Source organism: Cyanistes caeruleus, chromosome 3, assembly GCF_971803275.1.
Source record: "Cyanistes caeruleus chromosome 3, bCyaCae1.hap1.1, whole genome shotgun sequence".
NCBI classification, from domain to species: Eukaryota; Metazoa; Chordata; class Aves; order Passeriformes; family Paridae; genus Cyanistes; species Cyanistes caeruleus.
In genome coordinates this window covers 91,614,311-91,627,163 of record NC_141703.1, presented here as the reverse complement: position 1 = coordinate 91,627,163, position 12,853 = coordinate 91,614,311, and the positions used below count along the sequence as shown (strand labels likewise).

At 43.5% G+C, this 12,853-nt stretch overlaps 1 protein-coding gene and 1 long non-coding RNA gene across 3 annotated transcripts in view; both read right to left on the bottom strand.

Moving 5' to 3' along the window:
- Positions 1-12,853, bottom strand: part of LSAMP (limbic system associated membrane protein) — a 977,049-nt gene that overhangs the window by 765,499 nt on the left and 198,697 nt on the right. The gene's annotated exons all lie outside the window — the stretch shown is intronic.
- On the bottom strand, positions 4,513-7,996 carry LOC147654346 (uncharacterized). Its single transcript, XR_015284991.1, has 2 exons — positions 7,826-7,996; positions 4,513-7,501 (listed from the first exon to the last, which is right to left on the bottom strand). It is a non-coding gene; the product is annotated as an uncharacterized LOC147654346 (long non-coding RNA).

The window sequence follows — 12,853 nt, the reverse complement described above, 5'->3', positions numbered from 1 at the left end:
GAATAAAATCCCCTCCCTACATACTAAGCAGGTCCATAGCAGCCTGTCTAGTCAACAAGAAAAGCTCTGCAAAATGCAGCACAGTCATTTGGTATCAGAAGAGTCAAAGAGGTACCAGAAAACCACATATAACTTTAATATTAACAGTCACTAGCTTTTTATGAAGGTTTTAACAACTGCGGGGCTACAGGGCCATGTCTGTCCAACACAATCAGTGAGTCTCATGCAGTTATTTTGCCAGTTTGAGACTCCTCACATATTTGGTCCCAATATTACACATTACTGTGGCACAGAGACCACTGCAAAGATGAAATTGTATTATAAAACTCAAACTGTCTAAAACCTTCATCGGATTAATTTTGGATGCTAAATTGAATCTGGATTCACGGGGTTATCATTTGAATGCAGAAGCAGAGAGCTTCAAATGACAACTTTTTCACTGGTGCTGGTGGGATGGCAGAAGAGGATTTATTTGAACACTAGACAAAAATTCTTAGCAAAATCTTAGAGAGTTGACAAACATGTCCTTTAGGATCCAAAAATTTTAGCAGTCTGGTCTACTAGATTGCTCTCTAGACAACAGACCAGTCCAGCCCTGTGAACAATAAGTAGAAACAAATCCCAAGCCCTAAAATGTAGACACCAATCTACAGAGCTTTCCAGAGCATCTATGGAGGTCAAGGCCAGCACTCCAATTCAAGCCTTCTGCCTGCAAGACGCCATAAAAGCAGAAGAGGAAAAGGAGAGTGACAGAGCTGCTTGTTAGTTCGTAGCCTGCAGGCACAGAATGTACCTGGGGAGCTGCTGCCCACCAGGTACTGCAGGATGGTCCAGGCAGTCATGCAGCATGGTGCCCCTCAACACAGGGGACCAGCCATAGGGGAGAAGGTCCCAGGAGGTCATGGAATGGCAGGAAACTGTAGGAAATGACACACAATTGCAAGTCCTTTCTCCCTGGCAGCACAACAATCATCCACGCTTATTAACTAGCTCATGGCTGAAGGGGAAGGACAGCAGCTGAAGCAAAATTGTCACCTGATGATGCCCAGAAGGTATCCCAAGGGTATGGATTCAAGCCTCAGACCCGCTAGTGGTACATGCTATGCCAGGTGTGTGGGGTACCAGCCCCTAAAATTCAGGGAAGACTGCAGCAAGGAGCAGGAGCCTCAGATGGGGAACTGCCTTGGCCACAAGTCCATGAGCAAACATCTTGAAGGGCAGGTTGGCAGAGAAAGCTGCATGTGGAGAGGGTGCTTTAAAACCTCCACCATACCTGCCTTGCCCTCCGGCAGCTCGCACAAGCCTCTGAACAAGGACAGGGGGACTGTGGCAGTGCCAGGTCCTGGGGCACAGCAGCAGGTTTCCTCTGCCTGGCCCAGGGGAGGCGACAGGGCGCTGCTCCCGGCCCTCTCTCCGGCGACGCAAATGCCACGGGAAGCGATGTCGCGCATCTCCATTTGTCACCGGGGCCGGCATTAACAGAATGTTTAAAAGTCATGATGTCATCGCTATTAATCAGGGCCCCGCTGGGCCACGCTCCAGTGCTGCATATTAATCACCAGCGGCCCCAGGACTCGCTTATCTGGAGAGGCTAAGTTTAGATCCATAAAACATGATTTATTTTTAAAAGTAGCATTATTAAAGATGAGCTACAGCCTTGTTCACACTCCCGCTGGAGTCTCCCTTAGGAAAAGGTTGGTATTTTGGAGCTGGCGCGGACACAGTCCTTATTATTTTGAGCTTGAGAAAGCTGTCAGGTGTGATAGTGGCCTTTGAATGTCTTGGACTTCTCCCCTACAAAGAGGAACCATCCAGTGTCCTCAGTAGAGTCGCTCACAGGGAATCAACTTGCAGAAAAAAAGTCCCATTAGAGTCACTTTGGATTACATATGAGACAGGGCTAATGCTTGAGCAAGGAGAGCTGCTGATGTCGGAAGGCTGGTTAGATGCAGACCTGAGTGTCCCCACAGTGGTAACAAACAGCATTGTCCTACATCGCATGCCTGGTAATAGCCTTTACCAATGGGTGAGCCCAGTGTATACTAGCCCATAATCAACATGTAGCATATTAAATTATTTTTTGTGTTTTTCAAAGTGCTACTGTTGGATCAGCACTATGATTGATCCACATGAATGAGTTCATAAAAGCCTGCCTGCACTCAAATTTATATGAGTTTAACTCTAGTGACTTTAACAATCACTTCATCTCTGGTTCAATGAACACACAGGAGCTGTGTGGGTTGAATAAAATCATTTTCTAAAATGGTCTGCTAAATTTGATTTGACTCCTTGCTCAACTGCTCGTAATTTGGATTAAAGAGGTTCTGGTGCCAGTTTGGTGTGCACAGGTGACATCAACATGAAGTTCCCCAACCCAAATCAAGAAACTCCACCAAGCTGTTCCAGCAGGTAACTAATTGTTCCTAAGCCAATTCAGTTAAAACCAGTGCAAATCCTAAGTGTAGGGCTAATCCAAGAGATCTGACAGACAGAGCAGGAGAGTGGAAAGTGTCACTGGGACAAAGCAAAGGACATTCATTCCATTAGCAAGGAAAGACTTCCTGCTTTATTGCCCATAAGAACTGCCACCAATGATCACCAGACTTGCACAGGAGCCACAGGGTAATACCACCTGGCTGCAGAAGCTGACTTGGAGCTGTGTCATCACCACAATGCCTGGTCCCAGTGGGCTAGCTGTCATCAAGGGAGAAGGTCCAAGACCAGCCCTACTCTTCTTGGTGACAACTGTCTGAACCATGATGTCCCACAGGCACTGCTCTGCTGTTCTCACCACCATGGCAGGTGAGTCCTGAGTCATTTGACAACTTCACTGCTCCAAAGCAAGCAACAGCTACTCGACCTGCCTCCTCAGCCACACCATCACCCTGGGCAGGGCTGAGCAGTGAAGCTCATCCAAATGATCACAGAACCTCTTACTCATATGCAGAGAAATAGAGAGATGTAACACAGCAATCAGTCATGTTGACAAGCCTTGGGATCCCATCTGACAGCAGCAGGGGATGCAGTAGACCACAATGGTCATCAAAGTGCTTAAATATGAAACTGCTTGCCTACTCAGTGTCATCTCAAAGGAGCCAAAGTTTGGCCTGCCAGTCTACAGTCAGTGAGAAAAGAACCTCACATGGCTAAATTGCTCTTTCAACCTCTACCTCTCCCTTAGGGTCAGGCTTTTGATGAATGTGGACTCACAGACAGCTCTTTCCCATTTCTTGCCTCTGAACTGCCCAAGTCTGGCAACTTTGACTCCCCACATTGCATTTCAGAACATGCCCTCTGAAACCCAAGAGCCAGAGGCTCACGTGATGCTACTGCAGAGACACCCCACGGCCATGTGTGCTGATAAGCAGGGACAGAGAAAGGGATGAAGACTCATGGAGAATCCTAAATGAGAAGATTAAGTTGCAGTCACCTGTTACCTGTATCTAATGTAATGAATCGAGACGCTGCAGATAACAAACACAATTACCATGGCATTTACCAGCACATTCCTCTGGGAGGCAGGACCATAACACCTCAGAATTTCTGAAGCTGAGCTCACCTTGAAGGGCTTGCCCTGACTGATACAGCTATGATTTTCTGCAGTCTTTACAAAGTTCAAACTAGGAAAGTACTAGGACATTAAATTTAAATAGGTGTGCTGAGCTTTTTGGGCTTTGCCTTTTTTCTTTTGGGTACATTATCTTTTGTGATACAAAGCAAAGGATGGAAAATACAGGGGGAAAATCTGCAAGGAAACAAAGTCCAAACCTTCAAAACTTTTATTTACCTTCAACTGGAAGTGGGATTGGTTGCCCACCTGAGACAGGCTGGCCCTGTGACACAAACAGAAGCAACAGCAGCTCCAGAGATATTTCTCAGATAAAAGAAGCAGGACCAGCACTTTCCTCACCAGGTTTGGTTAGAGAGCTCTCAAATGGGCAAGCACACGGCTTTGATTTACCTTTCCCACCACAAACCACCAAATCAACATCAATGCTTGCATCCCTTTCTGCATGTTATTGGCACCGATGCCTCCCCTAGGGAGAGCTGTATGAGGGAGTTATCCCAAAAGAAGGCACTCTTTCCACCATCCACTCCTGCACATCTCCTCTTTCCCATTCAAATTCCCTGGGAACCAAGCTATTTAAATCCCTATTTTACTGCAGTTGGCTCATCATGTTCCTCTGCTCATTAGGCTGGCAGCGCAAGCTCAGCAACATTTGCACTTCAGCATGAGAATTTCTGCTGTGAGGTATGACTGTCATCCTCTTGCCTGGACATGTAGTTCCTAAAAATAGCCTTTTCCCTGTTTTCTCTCTCTCTAAAATAACAGGCAGTCTCCCTACTTTCTGAACCTTGATCACCAAATTCCCTTCTCATATCCTCACAACCATTCCCTCAGTCTCCTTCCTCTTCTCTACAGAAATTATTACTCCTAAAATTCTTCCCTGGCAAGATGGCAGCTCACCTCAAAGTTTCCAATGAGTGGCTTCCTCCTCAGGTCCCTGAAGGTCAGAGGGTGAGCATCATTTACCCCACACTCATATTGGGTTTGCTGTGATGAACAGCTTAGCCACAGACTGTCACTGACATTGAATCTGAACCAGATGAGGACATTTAAGCTGGGTTCCATGATGGCCTAGCAGTACTCCCTACTCATGACTAGAACAGGCCTACTAGGGAAAATCCCACCACTGACAGAGCAAAATACCTTATTTTGTCTGGAGCAGACTCATCCTGCAACTCAGAGGGAGAGGAAACAATTACAACAGCTGTACCCCTCCTCATATTCAGGGATCTCAACATAAGAAATAGGCAACCTGGGGCTGTTTGTCTGCCTGTACCAACAGAGAAGCTGCGATAAACAATGCAGGACTGCAGCAGCGTGGATGTCACCTTCCTGCCCTCCTCATCTCATCCTTGTAGGCTCCACTGTGTCCCACACCCACAGTGCCTCAAACACATCTACCACACAGAAAAAGGTAGAAGCAGATGAGAGGCTCAGCATGGGGGAGAAGCTTTCTGAGCTCAAGATGCCGGCGGCGGCTGTGCCCTACTGCCAGTTCCCTCTGTGTCTTGGGCAATCCAAGCAAAACAGAAAGATTGCATGAACTCACACTGCCATAAGGGGGAATTGGGTCGTCATTATCTTGTGCAATTGATGATGAAACACAGTATCTCTGCACATCCCAAGGCTCCTGAGAAGAGTACAAACCAAAGCCCTGCTAACTGTTTATTATTAAGATCTAAAAATCCATTGTGTGCCTTTGTAACTTCTTTCCTCAGCTGATGAGAGGAGGGCCCCGAGGGAAGAGAAAACATTTCACAGGGAAGAAGCTTTTAACATCAGAAGGCAGGAAACCAAACAGTGCTCCTTGTGCCTCTGCCTTGAATGCCAGGTGCTGCATTTTCCTGTGCAAGTCTGGTGGAAAGAACACGGTGTCCAGCTTGCTCCGAGTGGGAAGGGAGAAAACAATCTCTTTACTGAATGTTGGGCACTGCTTCTTATCACCTGGCATCCAGAACTGTAATTTCTAAATCTGGGCAAAGTAACTACCAAACAATCTCTTTCTGATTTGGTAATGATTTAAATACTTAATGCAAGCACAAATTAGCTACAGCTAGTGAAAGTGAACTGAAAATCTTGCTTGTGTAAACTCTTTAAGAAGAACAACTTCTAGTGGTCCCGAAAGCAGCTTCAGTTTACACATGCCCTTTTTTCTTTCCTTTCTCTAATGACATTTAACTTTTCTTAAAATCAAAAACAACAGGCCAAGCTTGTCTGTGCTGTACCAGAAAGTCTGACTATGACCATGTCACCATGCTTAGTCTCCTGCTGGCACCCACCATGGATCCAATGCTTCCATAGCTCCAGCACATCCGCACATCTTGCAGAATGGGCACAGAGCAATGCAGAAGTGCCATCAAAGTTCTGCAAAGTGTGAAGGGATCTGAATGTATAATGTATTGCACTGTGTTCTGATGCATTCTCTTGCTCAAATGGATGTAATTGTTTCTCTAGCTCAGGTTCAGGTTGTGGATTCGCAGACAGCACTGTCTGTGCTGTCCAATGCCACCACACAGGGTGCCCTCAAAGCTGTAATGAAGATTAAGCCACAAAGAAGCGCACTGCTATGCTGCAACGCCTTCCAGGTGAAAATACTCTTCAGTTCTATGACTATCAAATCAGGGTTGTTATGAAATATGAGACTGAATGATGGTAAAAGTGTGTATCTGCAATTGCTTTCTTGCTGAGAGACAAATCTGGAGAACATGGCTGTGACAGATCCAGCAGAAGGACCAGGTCAGGGCAGACCACAAGAGCTAGAAGGATTCTTTCTGTATTGTCATCTCACTCCACAAGTGAAAGAAGTCAAATCTTTACTTTGAATATTTCCCTTTGGTTTCTGGTTACATTTCTTTAGAAAGCAGATCTAATGAAAACACAGGAGAGACTGTTCTTTGTGGCCACGAGGTTAATAAGAGTGGAACACAGGAGCAGCAGGAGCAGCAGGAAGAATAATTCCTTTTAAAGCTGGAGATAGGAAGCCTATAGGTGGTAAGTGTGACATTTCCGCACCGAGGAGCCCAGCTTAATTACCTACAATTCAAAGGCAGAAAGTTATACATTAAGGCAGCAAAAAGAAAGTAGTAGGAGAGGACAGACTTTGGCCGCTCATGAAGATTTAACATCATTAACTCTCCGGCTTCCAAGAATGTTCCTGTATTTTCACTGGCCAAACACCAATACAGCTAATTGCATTTGTGTTACCTGCAGTTCAGTGAGAAATTGCCTCTTTCTTATTGCCTGCACTGTTGTATAGTACAGAAACACACAGCAATACCAAGCAGAGTGGCTCTGCCTCATTTGGAGGTAGGACAATTCCTGTGTGCATTAAGTTTGGCTCAGCAAGACAGGCTTACAACATCAAGGGGCCAGAGATGCTGTTACTCAGATGGCAGCCAGTTCTGGCATGGTGACTGGGACAGCATCCACAGGTGCTAAATGCCTGAAAGTTATTTGGCAGAGCCTGCATGGCTGGGCAGTGCTGGTAATCATAATATCTGGCCAATTGAATATGAGTCACCTATACACCTACTCAATATTTATATATGCTACCGACAGACATATGGTTTACAGCAAACTAGGGAACAGACACTGCTGCACACTCATTTCTTCATCTTTCCCAGCATTTGCTGATGTATTCTCAGTTGAGACTAACACAGGCCAAACTTCCTTTCCAATATACCACTAAAAAGGCTATATTCTGACAGCTGTTGTTATTGCCTTAATCTCTTCTCTGTTGCTCATTCCTAAAATGAGGAACTGGTGGCCAACTCTGAATTATCAAGCTCCCAAAGTCAGATGTGCTGAGAGGACCAAGACTGGTTTGCCAGATCCATTTTCTTGTGCTATGAAGTCAGCATAAGAGCTTCCCATCACCCACTCTCTTGTCTGAGTGCTATTTGCATCTGTTCAGTTGTACCAATACAGGTGACTCTGAGGACACACAAAATAAAATAGGTACAATCAGTTTAAAAAAAAACAACTGTAAAAAAATAGCATCATTTCTCCAAACAGACTGACGGGAGCCCCTTCCTCAAGCACTGCTGCTCACACAGCAAAAAGGAGAGTACCATCAGAAAAGCCTTTCCTTTGGGTCTGCTCCCAACCAGATGAGAGTGGAGAACCATTACTCAGCCTGGGCTTAGACCATAAACTATTTTTTTTTTTTCTATTATAGGTAGAAAGAGAGAAAGGAAAGTGAGAGAATCACCATTCATATGTGGATGCCAGAAAAAGCAAAACATTACATGGAGTCACCTAATGCTTCCTTTGCAGGTCACTTGGCTGCTCTGAGGTGAGCAGATGAGGGCAAACATGCCCAACCCTCCTGTTCTTCCTGCACTTCTGCTGGACACAGGCAGCCTGCAGGAAGAAACACTGCATACCCAGGATGTTCGCTACTTACAGCTCCTCAGCTGCAACAGGACCAAGAGCCACCACCTGCAAGCTGCCAAGAGTCTGATGAACTGATCAAACCCATTTCCTTAGCCCTGCAATGTTACAGTAAAGGCTGTTTCTGCCTGTGTCTGCTCTGAGTGCCTCCCTCCATCACCAATTCCCAGCTGCTGTGAGACTTGGGCCAGGGGATCCCCTTGACCCTCCTATGTCTCTGTATTGGCTGGCTGGTAAAACCACCTGTAACCAATGTGACCAGAAGGTCTCATGGACAAAGGAGCTGACATCTCTGAGGCAATTGAGAATGGACACCTCTGATTTCTGACCACCCTTTCTCACTTCAGTCTTCATGCATTGATTAAAGATGATTAAAGTGGCAAATCGTGGAAGGGCAGAAAACTTCAAGACTTGCCATTGTATTACGGAAGGGCTGGAGTCTCTTCAGAGCTGAGGTTGTAATCAATTTCCACTCTCAGCTCTGACTTCAATAACTCCTCATATACATTCCTCTAACTTCAGCTAATAATTGCAGGGTTTTGTACTGATGGTAAAAAGATTGTTTTCCTCCCTTCTCTCCTCCTCACTGCAATTTGAAGAATTTGGACCTGTAATTCAAAGACGTAGGCAATGCCAGACTGAACCTTTGTGAGACTTAAATGTTTCCTTAGCTTCTTTCACTTGAGAAAACAAAGCAAACCCCACCCACCAGAAAAAAAAAAACCAAAAAAACCCAAAAAACCACACCAAAACAGGTTTTTTTTCCATCTCTCTAAATTTCTCAGAATTCAAATCTCTTTGAAAACATGCACACAGGCAGCAGTTGAAGAAAACAAGGTGCAAGTCACAAATACAGTTAGGTGTAACAAACTAAGCATTTATGCAGTTGGCATTCTGCTTCCCAGTGCTAGCTGGAAAACCTTCCAAAAGCTGAAACCACTTATCAAGGAGCTTTTCTAGTTTTAGACAAAATGAAAATCTCCTAAAACACAGAAGACTCTTTTCAACTGAAGACATGGGAAATCATCAAAACACTTTCCACTTGCACTGGAAGTAGCAAATTGCTGCATACATAACCCACAAAATTCATCCTGTGCTGTACTAAAGCAGATTAGACTTTCCATTACTTTTGCTCTGTTTTGTATTTCTAGAGGTTAAAATTTTGGCCCCAATTATATGCAGCACTTAGTATTTTTGCTATTAGCATAAACCTTGTGTTTGCACTGGATTCAATATAAAATACAATCCAAGCAGTCAGTTTGCTCCTACAGAAGTGTCTTCATGAAAGTAAAAATTATCCATCTCTCCAAGCTGTAAGTCTTCTTTTTTATACTGATTGCTGTTTTCAAATTTCTGCAGGTGGCTAATTAATAAATTGTTTTTGAAAAATCAGTCAAAATACAGAAATTTTGCACTTGCTGTAGCAAAGAGCATCATGAGGTAAAGAGCTGCTTATCTCCTGTCTGTCCCTGACAACAGGGGAACAAACAGGATCCTTAATCTGGTCACAAATTAGCCTGTACAGAGTACCAGCAAAAATATGGGCCCCACGTAAAGAAATTAAACCTCGCACAGGATTCATTAACTTGAATTTAATGGTTACCATGACTTGCATCTGTAAATAGTTATACACATATGTAACTTGAGTCACACTTAGATCTTCTGATGCCAGTAAGGATTCAAACTTCATACAACTCACATATGTATATGGATACAGAAACCTCTGGATGCTGCACTTAAATTTCCCTTCTAGATATCTAACAGCCAATAAATATGTAAGGGAACAGGAAAGCCACTGTATCTTGTTGCATGAGGTCTGGCAAAGTAAAAACTGACATTAACATACTAGTGCATCTTCCAAACCACCCCAATTCTGCCCACCTGGTGGGCAACAACTGCCCATTTCTGCAGTTCTAACAAAATGCACTTCTAACAACCACAAGCAGGCACTCAAAAAAATCACTGTCTGCAGGAAAACAAATTCATCGAAGGCATGACGTTTTGACATCCTTCCCACCTCCGGACAATTTAATCTGGCAGTAAGTAATGTACTGGTCTGGTTTGATGAAATGGACACCCTGACCCTTTCTTACACTTGCAGATTGATTGATTGTTTGTACCTGAACAATTACGCCTCAGAAAACAGGCAAAAAACAAAACAAACCTTTTGGCCACAACATTTAATTTCTGCTAGCAACATTTCACAGCTGTTACTTCCCCATTTACTCAAAGGAACTTGCATTTTGCTTTGTAAAATGCCTTACGCTCCCATCCTCATTTCCATACTCTGCTGTAGGTAAAAACCTACTTCCTTTGAGTTCCTTAATTGAAATACATCTAATTCCACTGGCGTTATCCAAGATTTGTTTACAGCAGAAGTAGCCACTTAAAAAGCAACAATGTTTTTTAAAGGAACATATATGCCCTAATTCATATTTCAAACAACTACTCAGATTATTCTCAGGAGGAGTATTCTTAAATACATCTGTCTTTTTCCCTCCCCCTGATAGCTTTTTGTCCTCTCTCAGCCTGGACAATGAAAATCAATGCAGCAGCTTTCCTTTTTCTCTCCAGTGAATTTAAGTACCAGGTGACAAGGAAGCAGTTTTTAAGACAACCCTTTGCACTGGAACTTTTGAAAAAAATGAACTTCTTAATGGAAATTACTTGTTAGAAAATCTTGGCTTGTGTTGGGGAGAAAAATCAAGAACCATCACCTTTTCTCTTCTTTTTTTTTCCCCCCCTCCTTTTTAAACAAAGCAAAAATTAATCAGCCAAATAGGAATTGACAGCATTCCTTTAAAAAACAAAATAAAGCTTGCCCCAGCTGGGCACTCACCAGGCTGCTATATTTATTTGTGTCTCACGTGCTGGGCCCATGTGCAATTCAGCTTCCCTTGATGTGAGCAGGCTTGCTGTGCTCTGCCTTCCCAAGTCCCCCCGGCACACTTAAGCTTTTTCTCTGGCTCCCACTCCGTGTCACCCCTGTGCCCCAGTGGAGCACAGCTGATCCAAGCCCCCAGGAGCAGCCCAGACTCCAGTGCTGGCTCCAGCCCCAAACTCAGACAAAGCTCAAGCCCATCCGTATCCCAGACCTCCAGGGCTGCAAGCAGAGGCTGGAAATTGATACTCACCCTTCCAGAAACGCATCCTAGAGAAAACTCACAGGCCCTATTGAGGTTTCTCCAATCAATTGTTCTTTACTTTGGCTGGCATAAGAAGTTGAAAAATCTATAAGAATACTAAAAAGCACTTTCAGTAGTATTCTGACTCTTTTTCCTCAGCATTTTTTTGAGATAAGCGGGCTATGCAGCTAAGCATCCTAACTCATAAAAAAGAAACACAACTTTATTTTTCTTTTGATCAGTTAAAATTCCTCCCACTACCTGATTTCACAATTGAAACTGACCCTTCCACTGTCAAAACATGCATTCATGCCCCTCCCTGTGACCAGGCTTCTTCTGTTTTTTTTGCTCTGGCTCAGGAGTAAGGATGACAGCCATCACATTGACCTAAAATGCCCTGCTTCTGTCCTAATGCAGAGACTTGAGATGCTCATAGGTGGCTCCTACAGCTCTGCACTTTGCAGCTTGGAATTTTAAGATGAATAGTCACAAATTTCAACGTGACTAAACCACCAGAAGACAAATTTTAATCATTGAGGGTCTGCTCCCTGAGAAGCTCAAGTACCCAGGGATGGGACAGACATGAGCTTTTAGGATGTGTGGCATGACTTGGTACTAAGACCTGACATGTTTTTTATACTGGGAGAAGTTATTTCTCTTTTCCTCTTCCTTCTCTGCAGAAGATATTCCTCAGCCATGTGTATGGCTCTCCATCTGCCATCTTCTTCCTCTCAGTCTCAGGTTATTCCCATTTGAAGTCGACAGCCCAAAACTTAACGAGCTTCCCTTATTACACCAACCATTCATAACAGCTTCTGAACACCAGCCACAATTTATGACTGCTTCTTCAAATCAGCACAGAGCATTTCCATTTGCCTTCTTACTATAGAAAACTTGTTTTAACAAATTCCAAGATTAACAATCACCTACAAGCTAAGGACATGTTTCTGAAATAAAAAATGAAGCAATGGGTCTCCTTGGTTTGTCTATATCAACACAGAGCTTTACTGAAAGACTTAATTCTTATCATCATCAGAAAATAAAGTCAGCACCAGTAAATTGTTCCTACCAAAAGCACTGTCCTGAACAAAGACTGATGCAATTTAAAGGGAAGAGAGAGAACTGGTGGTAGAGTTGTTGGTTTTTTTCCCTTTCTCAGGGCTCAGTTCAGCTCCTCCTGAAGAGGGTTTTTGTTTGCTTGTGGCATTATTATATGTATGCAGGTCATCTGCGTGTTGCCAGGGGTTGGGAATTTCTGCTAAAAATCCTTTTTGACAATTGCTTTGTAGCTTCAGCATTTGCAAACTGCTAAACAAATTAAGAATAGAAACAGAAAAAAGAGTTAAGTCTTCAGCAGTCATCTGACATCCTATTTTCAGCCTGTTTCTGATGACATGCCCTCTGACATTTTTTTATAATGTCAGTGACTTTTAAAATTAGAGTTCAATCAACTAATTTTCAGTGCTCTTGTGCATTAGATTCAACAAGATGAGTCTACTTGAGTAGTTTTAATCTCTGATTTGTTTTTGCATTGTTTGTTTTTTTGTTCTTGTGCCATACAGTGGCAAAGTGAATTAAAGGACATTTTTCCATCTAAAAAATTCTACCGTCAGGTAGCTATAGGCAGAAATCCAGTGAATCCCGTTCATTTTTTAGTAAGTAAAAACTTCTTAGTCAGGGCTTCACATGGTCTGTCTTTTGGGGATGGTTTTATTCCTTTGTTTATCTACCTCATAAGGCAAACATCTGTTCAAAATCAGGTAAACTC